This window comes from Acomys russatus, chromosome 20, assembly GCF_903995435.1.
Source record: "Acomys russatus chromosome 20, mAcoRus1.1, whole genome shotgun sequence".
NCBI classification, from domain to species: Eukaryota; Metazoa; Chordata; class Mammalia; order Rodentia; family Muridae; genus Acomys; species Acomys russatus.
In genome coordinates, this window is record NC_067156.1 from 38,738,669 (window position 1) to 38,751,462 (window position 12,794).

Sequence of the window (12,794 nt, forward strand, 5' to 3'; positions counted from 1 at the left end):
GGGCAATTTGATCTTGTATTTCCCTGATGGTTAACACTGATGAGCACTTTGGTGAGAGTCTCCTTCTCTTGACCAGTGCTCCTTACTTCACGTTTTCACTAACTCTTCCAAATGCTGTAGTTGCTTATGCTGCTATTTGAAAATATTATTCTTTTTAAAACTAACTTTTCCTTTTATTGAAAATATTTTACCCCATATTATACCCTGATTACAGTTTCTCCTCCTTCTCCTCCTCCCAGTTCCTCACCCACTTTCTTTCCCATCTGGGTCCATCCCTTTTTGTTTCTCATTAGAAATGAAACAGGCTTTGAAATAATAGGAAGATAAAGTAAGACAATATAAAACAAAAACTACCACATTGGAATAGGACAAAAGAAACAAGCAAAACAGAAGAGAAAAAAACAAAACAAACAAACAAAAAAATTACACAAGAAACCTATACGGATTCAAAGACTCACTAGTTATCACACTTAGGAATGCCTTAAAAACACTAGATTGGAAGCCATTATATATAGACAAAGGAATGTAGAGTGAGGGAGAAAAATATATAAATAAAAATAAATAAATTTAAAAAGCCCCCAATAAGATATAATGAGAAAATAAACAGTCAAAGAAGTCTTTGAGTTCCTTTTTTGTTGTCTGTCTATTGCATCCTACCCTTAAAATCAGTTTGTTTACTCAGTGAGACTCTGTTTGGGGGAAAAGACCCTATATTTCCATTTGCAAGTGGCTATTAATTAAAGATAGCTTCGATGTTAGGGATTGGGCATGTATGTGTCCACTTCTCCTTTCAGCTCAACAACTTCATCTGGTAGAGACCCTTGCTGGCCCTGTGCATGCTGTATCAGTGCCTGGGAACACATATGTGTCTGGATCCTGTTGCTTTAGAGGACTTCTATCTCCTCTGTCTCACACTCTTTCTGCCTCCTCTTCCAAAGCGCTCCCTGAGCCCTGAGTTGAGAGATTTGATGGACATACCCCATTTAAAGCCCAGTGTTCTGGCAACTCTCACTCTCTGCACAGTCTGGGTATGGGTCTCTGTATTTGTTTCCATTCTCCGGTGTTGGCTGAGCAAGGAACTGGTCTACGGGTATAGCGGAATATCTTTAGGGGTCATTTTATTTCCACATGTTTTTAAAAATAGATTTTTTTATGGTAAGAGCTATCTTACCGTGGCTCTCTGAGCTATCTAGTCTCAGGTTCTTCCTGGTCACCTGAGCAGTGTTAGGAATAGGTTCAATCTCATGGAGAGGGCTTAGTGCAGTCATTACACAAGCATATCTTGCAGGCAGGACACTATTGTAGATCAAAGTGTTTGTGGTTGGATTGGTGCTCATGTTTCTTCCTTGATACCAGGCAGATTACCTTCCTGTACCAAAGCTGTTAGAATATGGAGTAAAAGCTCTACGATCTCAAATGCTGCTGCCTGTATACAAACTCTAAGAAAAAAAGAAATTTGAAGAATCATGTAATTTCACTATCTTATGCATTTTTATTTTTATAACCTTAAGCATATTTTAAAGTGATATTTTGTCCCTTATTAAATATCCTCAATACATAAAACACTAACTTAGAGTTCATTGGTTTGACTTGCTAATAGATGAGACATTCTAAAGTAACACTGGCATTTCTCTTGGGAGTAAGAAGGCAAAGTGGCCATCAGAACATCATGAGTCATTTAAATTACACCGTTAATTCATAAGAAGAAGTTAATTGTGTCAACCAGGAACATGGTGTTAGAATTAGCAGTATAATTTTGTTCAATTTTAAAAGAAATATTTTAAAGTGTTTTTCTCATATCCCTAGGTTGTGAAGCATGAAATGAAATGCTTTTCTAAAGTAAATAGTTAATATGAATGAAACATTATGAAGGAGGCCATTCAAAGTAATTTTCCTAATTTATTGATGGGTGAGATACAATACAGCGCATATATCCATATAATACCCTGATTCAAACCTAATTTGGCAAAGAGTAGGACAATTACAAAGGCAAAACATAGAACATAAATATATGTTCAAATGAACAATCAAGTTCAAGTATATTAAAAGTACTACACTTTACAATGTATTTTTGTTGCTGTTAAGGAAAATATAAAACAGTAAACAAAGCATGGGAGTAAACAGGATCTGGACTTCTGTGATCAAGTGCTACAGGAGAGTTTTAGGCTAGAGAATCTAACTCTATAAAGCAACCAATTAAAGAAATGAAAACCGTGAGTGACTTTGAGTTTTGCTGGCTTACACTTCCTACTACCAATACACACCAATATTTATTATAAAATTATCAAAGAACATTATCTGTTATTGTGTACTGTTTCAGTGTATTCAAGAAAGGTCATCAAAATTTGTGATCATTCACAGTCTCCTAGAAAAATTCATCTTGAAGATCAGTATTTAATTTTGCTATATGCACTATTGCTTGGGGGTTTATCATACGTGTCAAGCGTCTGTGGGAATGAGCTTGAAACTTAACTCAAAGTCATTTATTTTCCTCAGATAAGAATGTGTGTGTGTGTGTGTGTGTGTGTGTGTGTGTAATTCACACCACACTTTCTCAGTAATCATTAGTTATTAGTAGCTTGTAGCTCTTTTCTAATGTGAAGCCTTTGAAAACTCTTCTATATTTGGTGTGTTATGATTAGGTCCTGTTTAGGCAGCCATGATGATGAAGTTTCTTGTGGGCAGCTTCTCTGTCATATATAGAAGACTCTTCTCACAGCAGATGCCCTGTCCTAGTCCTCTGGCTTGTCCCTTCCACACTATTACCTAAGCCTCAGGTATAGGAGTTGCGTTGCTTGATTTAGGTTGGACATCCCCCACAGTGAGGTGCTTTGTACATTTTGATCTGCTCTGACTTCCTGTAATGGTTTCAATCTATGAAGAAAACAAACAGAAGATATGGATCTGGACAAAGAGTTCCCAAAAGAAGAATTAGAAAAGGCTTGGGAACATCTCAAGTCAGAATAGCTAAGGTAAACAAAACAGCTACAGTAAATGCTAGCCACAGTTCAGGGGTTCACTTTCACTCCCCTGGCTCTAAAGGATGTCCCACGTGTCTGGCACTGCAGATTTTGCTAGATAATCTAATGGGTTTTTTTTGTTTGTTTTTTGGTTTTTTGGTTTTTTCGAGACAGGGTTTCTCTGTGTAGCCTTGGCCATCCTGGACTCGCTTTGTAGACCAGGCTGGCCTCAAACTCACAGCGATCCGCCTGCCTCTGCCTCCCTAGTGCTGGGATTAAAGGCGTGCGCCACCACGCCCGGCGCTAGATAATCTATTGCTCTGAAGAAGACATTGTCTCCATGAACTACATATACATACCTATCTATATTAGATAGATAGATAGATAGATAGATAGATAGATAGATAGATAGATATAGATATAGATACATGATAGATAGATAGATAGATAGATATAGATACATGATAGATAGATAGATAGATTATAGGTATAGATTGATGATAGAGAGATACCAATAGATTTGCACATCTCTCATCCTTTATCAGAGAATTTTCATCTTGCATTAGAAGATAATACAGTTTTCTTCAACTGGCCAATTTACAGAGAATAAGAAGCTAGGAAGTTCTCAGCCCTAAATGCAACATCCATGGCACATTTCTTTCCTCAGGGTTCAAGGTAGAAGGCCTGGAAAGAGTGTGTAAGAGTGGTGAAAGTTTCAAGGGAACAGTGACTTCTAGGTGTAGTAGGACACTTGCACACACGATCTCACAGCAGTTATGGTAGTATGAAAAAGTGTCCACATGAGTTTTTAGCCGAGGGAGATGAGTAAAAAGTTATACTGTTTGCTGAGAAGCTATAGGCATTTGATTCCTCCTCAGGGAGGTAGAGGAGTTATCTATGGTGGTGTGACCCCTGCCAAAGAGACAACAGTACAGGTCAGACTTTATTATACTTAATAGTAGTCACAGACTGGATTCCATGGACTTAGAAAACAAAACAGAAGAGGTTGGTAACTCAAAATTTAGTGAGTAAAGAGTGAGAGGTTTCAATCTAGGGTAATTATGGGGTGAATCTGATCAAAACATTTATGAAATTCTCATAGAATTAATAAAAATAAATGGTTAGAATACATTAATAATTAAAATTAAAATCAGAAGATAACCCTAATTTGACTGTAGATAAAATATTTTGTAAAAAATTAAAATTACCAAAATTGAGTGGAGAGTGGGATATGACTTTCTCACGTACTATGGTGCCTCACATTTGACCATGTCCCCTGGAGGGGGAGACCTGGTGGCACTCAGAGGAAGGACAGTAGGTTGCCAAGAAGAGACTTGATATCCTATGAGAATATACAGGGGGAGGTAATCCCCCTCAGGAACAGTCATAGGGGAGGGGAAGAATGGGAAAATGGGGCGGGGGAGGGAAGAATGGGAGGATACAAGAGATGGGATAAACATTGAGATGTAACAAGAATAAATTAATAATAATAAAAAAAAAGAAACGAAACATTTCAACTAGTATATTAATGATTAAGTAGAATTGGGTAAACTGTTCCACTAACTAAAGTAAAGCCTGAAAGGATTTTTTGAGATTTTTAAAGTTATTTACACTACTCCACATTTGCATTAGAGACATTAAACAGTGACATAAGACAAGATTAAAAGGGTATGTGTTTTGAAAATATAAGAGCCCTTTCAATATTCATAGACAATGTTATTAACTTTGATGATTTTAAAAATTAAGAAAATATTTTAGAAACAATAAGAAAATGCAATGGGTATGTAAAACAATAGCAATAAAAATTTACAAAATATGTGTTAAATTTTGAAATTGTAGCAAAATCTACAATCATGGAATAAATATGATGGTACATTTTAATGATGTCTATTTGGAAACTAATAGAATTAAAAAAGAGATATCTAAATAAAAAGCATTCATGGTTTTGATATGACTACTTAGCATCATAAAAATCCTAATTATTTCTGATTACTCTGTTCACTGTATATAATATTTAAATTTTACTAGCTCAAAGCCAAAGTACATATTAAGAACTAAATGCATTTTAAAAATGATGCATGTTTCTGAGGATGTGAAGAATTTTTTTACATTACAATAGCCTAGTAAACAATGAATACAGTGAAGAGATAATCTGTCAATATGTATGAAGTACATATATATATATATATATATAAATGGCAAAATATAGACCATTCTGTGGTTATTAAAGCCATGACCATCTATTTGAGAAAATAATTAGACTCAATGAACATAATAAATGTAAGTTCTCAAGAAGTCAAACTATGATTTAACAAATGTTTTCTATAAAGGTACAAAGAACTAATATTTTAGTCTTTATGAGTATTATCATATACTTATTTATTTTGATATTTACAATCGGGTGGTAGTCAAAGACTTGTAAAGTGTAGAGCAAAGAAGAGATTAAATCTAGGTCTGACAATAGATAAATATCACAATGCCCCCAGTTGGATATATTTTATATTGTACATATGTGTTTAAGCATTTATTAAAATATTTACCAACTGAAAGATCTATTTTTATAAAATATAATAGATAAAATTAAATAATCTCATATTTTGTATATATTGTGAAGAAGAAATGGATAAAAACTGTGCCAAGATCCAGGAAAAGATGAAAGTTTAGATGAACTTTCTGTGTATTTTATCTTCTTGCTCCATATTTTTGCTGTCATGGACCTTTTTAAAAATTGTGCTGCACTGGCTGCATGAATGTTCTCTCACCCACTTCAAATTGCTACTTACATAAATGAATTAATTTGATATCTAATGACCCAAAGCCTCAATTATCTAGCACAGTTTACATTTTGCATTATATTTGGATCTGAAAAAAAAACTTGCAATAATGAAAAAGCTTTGAAGTACTTGAAAACATGAACCTATTTCATCTGAAAAGTGAATAAAATCTTAATTGTTTTTAAGTAAAGCCTTTCTGAAAAGAATGTAGCAATTAACTCACTGATTTCAAGCATGGGCCGAAAAGCATGCCCATGCGGGCATCTGGGCTCAGTTTTGTTTATAACAGTCGTGTATGTAATTTTTTTTTTCATTATTTCGGGACTTAGAAATTTACTTTACATGTAATCATCTATCATACAAACAGGCATCATTACATGCTGCCATATTGAAATAAACATCCAAATATAGGTAAAGAGTAAACATTTTAAAAAATGTTTTTTGAAATCTATAATAGAGGTTTATGACCTTTAAAAAATTAAAAATTGGTCATCAAAATTGTTTGGTGCTTTCTTCCAGTGGGACAAATGGATACGTCTGACATTAATGAACTGAGCATTGTAACAGAGTGCCTAATAACACCAACCCAGCCAGGTGGAAATCTAGCTTCAGAACTTATGAAAACAGAAATATATTCAATAGCCAATCTTAGAGTTTAATCAGCAAATGAAAAATGTAATGGGTTTGATGTTTTCTATTCTACTCTATTGCTTTCAGTTTCAGCTTCCATAACCTACCTCCTCAAATGGTAGAAATATCAAAGTTAGCTCTTCTTAGTGTGTGGCCAAGGAAGGAGCTATCTCTTAATTCAGTGGGAAGGAGTAGAGTATTTAGCTCTCCTCAGTTTGTGATCAACTACAGTGGTTTCTCAGAGCCTGTAGCTGGAGTCTCTGACACTTCTTTGGCTAAAACACCTACAACATGTACTCCTTCCCCTCTACCTCTTCAATCTTGCCTCACTCTTCCAGCCTTTCTCTCCTTAATGGTTCTTCGACTTGTCTCATTACTACTGCTATATTTTCAAATATAGTTTCAAAGGGCAGCCTAGGCCCTGCTAATTCTTCACGCGTTTTTGTCTCTTTTTTTCCCTTACATGTATAGTATGCAAGATTTAAGGCAAAAAGCTCTGTCTTGTTTCCATAAAATACTGAGAGCACCAAATATCATCTTCCTTCTGTGCCTTTGGCCTTATTGCTGCTTTTGCGCCAAATATCTTTACTTCCCAACTATTAGCAGTTCTTGTTTTTGTAATTTGACCAATCTCTAAAATATCAATGCAAATGTCTCTCATTGGCTCACAATTCCTGCTTTCTCCTTCATCTCACACTGGGGCACAAATCTTACTGAGAGTAATTTTAATATCAAGTAACTAGCTTCTTCCGGGTGGTGGGCACAGAATGCCAACTTGCCATATTTATGGTTACTAATCAGCATCTGGTATATGGTAAAGAAAAATAAATTTTTGAATAAGTGAAAAAATGAATAATTGATTGAGTAAACTATTCAGGAAATTGGTAATAAGCCATTCTAAAAGGTTTTAAACTCTCCTAAAGTATAGATCCATGAAAATATAATGGGAGCATTTCATTTTCAAAATACAAAAATTGTATGTTTATAGAAACTCAACTTTGATCACATTCCATATTGTTTGGATCTCATAAAGTATCAAAATATTAATTATTGTGCGACTGCTACTTATGAATTTTTAACAGCTAGTGATGGCTCTTATTGCATAAATAGAAGTTCAAATTCCCATATGATATAAAAATAGGACAGAAAGGTTTCCATGATATTCAGAAATGCTCTCCACTCTCTGACAGATGTACTTTTGTTTTCAGAAGCACCTCTGTGATTAAACTGTCTTCTTCATGCCTTCTGGTTCTTGCATAGGATATCTTTAATGAGGATCTTGAGCAAAGTAGCAACACACTGTCAAATAATATTTGTTGATTTTTGGAATTTAATCTCCAAGTTGGAAGAAAAGATTAATAGGTCCTTTCTTTTGTTATGGATTTAAATTTCAGAGGCATTATTCCAGTAGTATAATACTACCAGGGAATGCTCAACTCAATAGCTTTGGAAGAGCAAACAATGCTATCTGTTGTTTATGTGTGCACACACTGGAACACTCAATACACTCTGGAGTTACCTTATTTCCCAATGAAATGGTTTAAAGCAAGGGCTTCTCAGATGAGTTCTAAAGACCTAAACTAGACTTGTTTGGATGGTATCTTACTTACCTTTCTGTTGCTGCAGTAAGACACCATCACAAAGGAAGCCTGTAGAAGACAGAATCTATTGGGGGTTTACAGTTTTAGAGAGCAAGTCCATGATCATCGTGGTGGGTGGGATGGGAACAGGCAGGCAGATGTCATGCTAGAGCAGTAGCTAAAGGCTACTGTTGACTCACAAGATAAAGCACAGAGAGCTAATTCGGAATGGTGTCAGATTTTGCAACCCGTATCCATTCATAGTGGCATACTTCCTCCCACAAAGCCACATCTCCTAATCCCTCCCAAAAAGTTCAACCAGCTGGGGACCAAGTATTTAAATATATGAGCCTATGTGGCCATCCTCATTGGAACCACCATAGGTGGGAGTGGAGACTGTGAGGGTCTGGAAGGAGCTGGGGAAAGGGAAAGGACACCTTTTATGTCGTTCTCAAAGAATAAATAAAAATAACGTTTTAAAAAATTAAACTTGAAAGCAGTACCTCGTCTCTAATAATGAAATCAATCAATCATCGACAAATTTTGACGCTTTTTTTTCCTGTAAGTATTCTTTACCATGTCATAGCTGTGAGAAAAAACCACAGACTCTCCCACATCAAGTAATATTAAATGTGCTGGCAGGTGACAATTGTGGTCATGCTTCATTTAGTTTGCTTTCCCAATAAACATATTCACAAATTAAAAATATAGATATAAATGCTTTCAGGGTGCTTATTTTTAAACACTGTAGATGCCTGTGGCAGAAAAAAAAAGGTATTTCTTAAGCTGTTCTACTTCACAGAAGAAGAGGCTATACTTTGGCTAATCTGCTAATATTTTTAAAGTGCATAGCTTACAATCAAATAGTACAGTATTTTATAATCACTAAGAGTTTCAAAAGTGCAACTTTGCTCATTGTTCATAATAAAATATCAACATTAATGGAAAGTTAATTTTTAAAATATTTCAAGGCTATATGTTACAAATGTTTGTCTTCAATGCCTTTAGGAAATATGTTGAGGCCAGGCATGGTGGGGCACACCTGTAATCCCAGCACTCAGGGAGGCAGAGGCAGGAAGATCTCTGTGAGTTTGAGACTAGCCTAGTCTACAAAGTGAGTCCAGGACAGCCAAAGCTACACAGAGAAACCTTGTCTCAGAAAAAAAAAAAAAAGTTAAGAATGTGAAACATTTATAAGTGAGCAAAGTTGCATAAAATTTTAAAATTATAATAATTATTTTACTAGAAAACTAAGCATTATAGTATTAAGACAATAATTAACTTATAAAATAATGCTTTTACACAATGATTTTAATGTATGTGATGTTTAAATAAATGATTGATAACTCAAAGCATTTTAAAACATATACTATTAAATTAACACATATGTCTGATGCATCTATAATGTGTTTCTATTAAATGATACTTGCTGTTTGACATGATTTTACAATGATTATATGCCTTTTGTTTTCTTCTTTCTAACAGCGTTATTAGGTTGGAAGGAATATCTTTATTTAGAGGCATGTGGATTCACTTTTCTTCCTTCAAATTGATCCTTGACCTCGTAAGACCAGACCTAATTTCAATGTAACTAGAAGCCTGATCCTGTCAAAAAAGCTAAGCCTTTCTTTGGAGCACAAACGACCAATAAAATGATCTCCATAAAATCATCTGCCTCTAGCCTGACAGCCATGTGCAGAGCCAAAGGGGCAGAAAACGCCACAGCCTTAAATATCTTCACTCACCAGTTACCAAGAAGATACAACCCGGAGATGAAAAGGACTAGGATTTTCAAAAAGCCACCATGTAAAGAGAATGAAACAATATTATTTCACAATGTAAAATCAATATTCTTGGAAATCAGCTTGCCCAGGAAAAAAAACCCTACAGTTCATCAGTGATGTTACTAAATTATACTTTGATGTATCATTTTAAAAGGTGGATATTTAGGAGCAGGAGGTAGCTCAAGTCAGAATTATTTTCCTTTTCCACAATAGACAAAACCAAAACTGATCCATCCAGGACATTACATGAGCAGGATTAGAAAGAATGCTGCTGTTTGCAGAGAGGGCTATGTGTGCACTATGTATGCCCTCAAAGCCATAATGGGTAGCATCATTGGCACCAATTGCCTGAGAAGCTCCAGTGTTACATCCTTCAGCTCATGCAGGGTGAGAGAGGAAGTCAGTTTGCACTGGTTTCTTCTCCATGCACTTGTGATATTTGCACAGTTGCTTCCATTCAGGGTAATGAAGTGTTCTGTTATTTGAACAGATGACCCACCAGTTTTGAGACCACAAGAAGCAGTTTCTTGCAGGCATCCAAAAAAGAGTTACTTGCGAATTCTCAAGATAATGATTCCTTTTTTTTTTTTTCTTTATGATTAACTAAAAGTCAGTTACTCAAAGAAATGGATTTGTTTCTGAAACAAACTGTACAATTATAAAGAAAACATCATTGTGGTCAAATGAATGAGAATGATATCAAAAAGGTTTTATATCATTAATATTAAGATGTTGGACACAGAAAGCTGCATACTAAACACTGATGCGTAATTCTATTTGTTCTGTTAATTTAAAAAGTCATTTGTAATTTGTATTTGACATATAACAATTTTTATACCCATTTCTCTCTATGTTTCATGGGAAAATGTACCAGACAGACAAACAGCATTTTCAGTTTATTTTTCTAAATAAATGTGTTGTTTATAGAAGGTGTGGTTGTTTGTTTAATTTAGTTGTTGATACCTAGAATTTCCTCCTCTTGTTTTACTAAGAAGCTTCTGCATAATTCAGTATTAAAGATAGACTGAGATTTCAAATCAGCTTTAGTACAAAACTATGCTCTGTTTTCTGAAACCCAAGAAGACAATACGTTTTGTGCCATCTCTTTCTTGTCAAGGGCTATTTAACATCATTGTATCAGGATCAGGAATTACTATTCATGCAACAATGTTGCTGGAAAACAAAGTCAGACCTTATAACAGTAAAGATTTTTCTTGTCCTCTTCCTAGAGAATAAAATTATATTTAAACACTTAGCTCATTAATCATAGCTAATGAGCCCTCATTACCCATCCCTCAGAGGTCTGTTTACAACATCCATAATTACACTTAAAATTGACTAGGCAATCAGACTAGAGGAAACATGAACCTCTCCATCAGCAAAGGTTTACTAAATGCTCATCTACACAGATGTCATCTCGGCTGACCATTGTTGGTGAATGCTAATACCAGCAGTAAGTGGTGTGATGTTATATTCAAATATGTTTTTTTAAACAACTAAAGGATGAGTTCTCAGTTTTCCTCTTAAAATTTAGTCTGATCCGGAAGTCCTCTCCAGTAATTCTGTGCACAACGATTGGCTGATTTTCTATGATCTGTCATGGCACTTCCAGTATCCTGTAACATAATAAAAAAATTGTTTGCAATGCAACACTTGAACCTCTGAAAATTCAGACGTCAAACATGAAAAATAATACATCTGGAAATTAAATTGCCATTCCTGTGGGTTGTTAAACACTAACGTATGAGGGTCTGGATTCATTCACACTCTTTAAAATCATAGTGAGTGCTTCAAACTGTAAATGGTTTGAAATTATATACAGGAAGTCAGCTTGCCCTGTTGAACAGTACATTTCATCAATAAAGACTATTTGAAATCATAGCTCTTCATTTTGTATGCATGATCTGCCATTAGGAGTACTATGTACAATGCACCCTCTAGAATCTTCTGAGAGATCTGAAGAGACATAAAATGATCACTTTGCTCTTCAACAGAGTAATTCTTGTTGTAACTTATAAAGTATATCAGAGTGAGGCAAAATGTGGGTGGCCAACTAGGGAGGAAAATGTCTAGACTCTTTTATTTCAGTTTTTGCCTTTGGATGATTTATTTATTTCCTATTCTAGTTTACTCACCTGTCAATATCTCTCTCTTCATAATCAAATTTTGAACTTTTTACACTTTAATTCACAATTATGTTCATCTTTTATAAAATCTATGAATCAACCCTTGGTGCCACTGAGCATTAACAATAGATTCTTCTCAAATCAAAAAGAACCAAATAGGTAATATTCATCTACTCTTCATCTTTTCCTTTTAGAGAAGAATGCATAGAACAAAATTCCCCGCTGTGCTGGACCAAATCCTCCTCTTTGGGTACATGTAATGGGCACCAAGTAAACAAAGAACAAGTAGATGAATGGAAAATTACAGAAATCGTATTTTGATAGAATTGAACATGATGGAGAGAATTATAGCAACCATTTAGTTATACTAGTTATCAACAAGAAGAAGAAGAAACTGTATTAAGCTCTAGGATGAAAAGAATATGTTATGCAGGGACAGAATGTCCAGCAAGAGAAATGAACCGTGAGTAGAATGTGAAGGGTCACTTCTGAAGGTCACACACACACACACACACACACACACACACACACACACACACACACACACGCACACACACACACACACACAAATCAGGCACTGAACAGAGTAAGGGGAAGAACAGAGTGATCAGAAGACCTGAAATAGGCTAAATTGTGTAGAGCCAAGGGAATAACAAGTAACACAGAGACGTGCAGTAAGGGGGATGCCAGGCCCTACCTCTCTGTATCCTCTGTAAAATGAAAACAAAAAACAAAAAAACAAAACAAAAAACAAAAACAAAAAACAAAAAACACCACACTATTTAAAGGTCCATAAACCATAGCAATTTACTGAAATAACTAATGTAGGCAATTTTATCTTCAGGGAAGACAAATTTTCCCATCACCACCACCTCCCCACCCAATGCACAAAGCCTTTACTTGATTCCCAAAATAATCAGAACAGAATGTTATCCAACAA

At 35.1% G+C, this 12,794-nt stretch overlaps 1 protein-coding gene across 1 annotated transcript in view; it reads left to right on the top strand.

Moving 5' to 3' along the window:
* The window catches only part of Prr16 (proline rich 16), a 280,715-nt gene extending 270,905 nt beyond the window's left edge, over nucleotides 1–9,810 (top strand). Inside the window, exon 3 of the transcript XR_007832454.1 lies at nucleotides 9,430–9,810. The gene's annotated coding sequence lies outside the window, so the exon portion shown is untranslated. The remainder of the gene's footprint in view (nucleotides 1–9,429) is intronic.
* The last annotated feature ends 2,984 nt before the right edge of the window (nucleotides 9,811–12,794 follow it).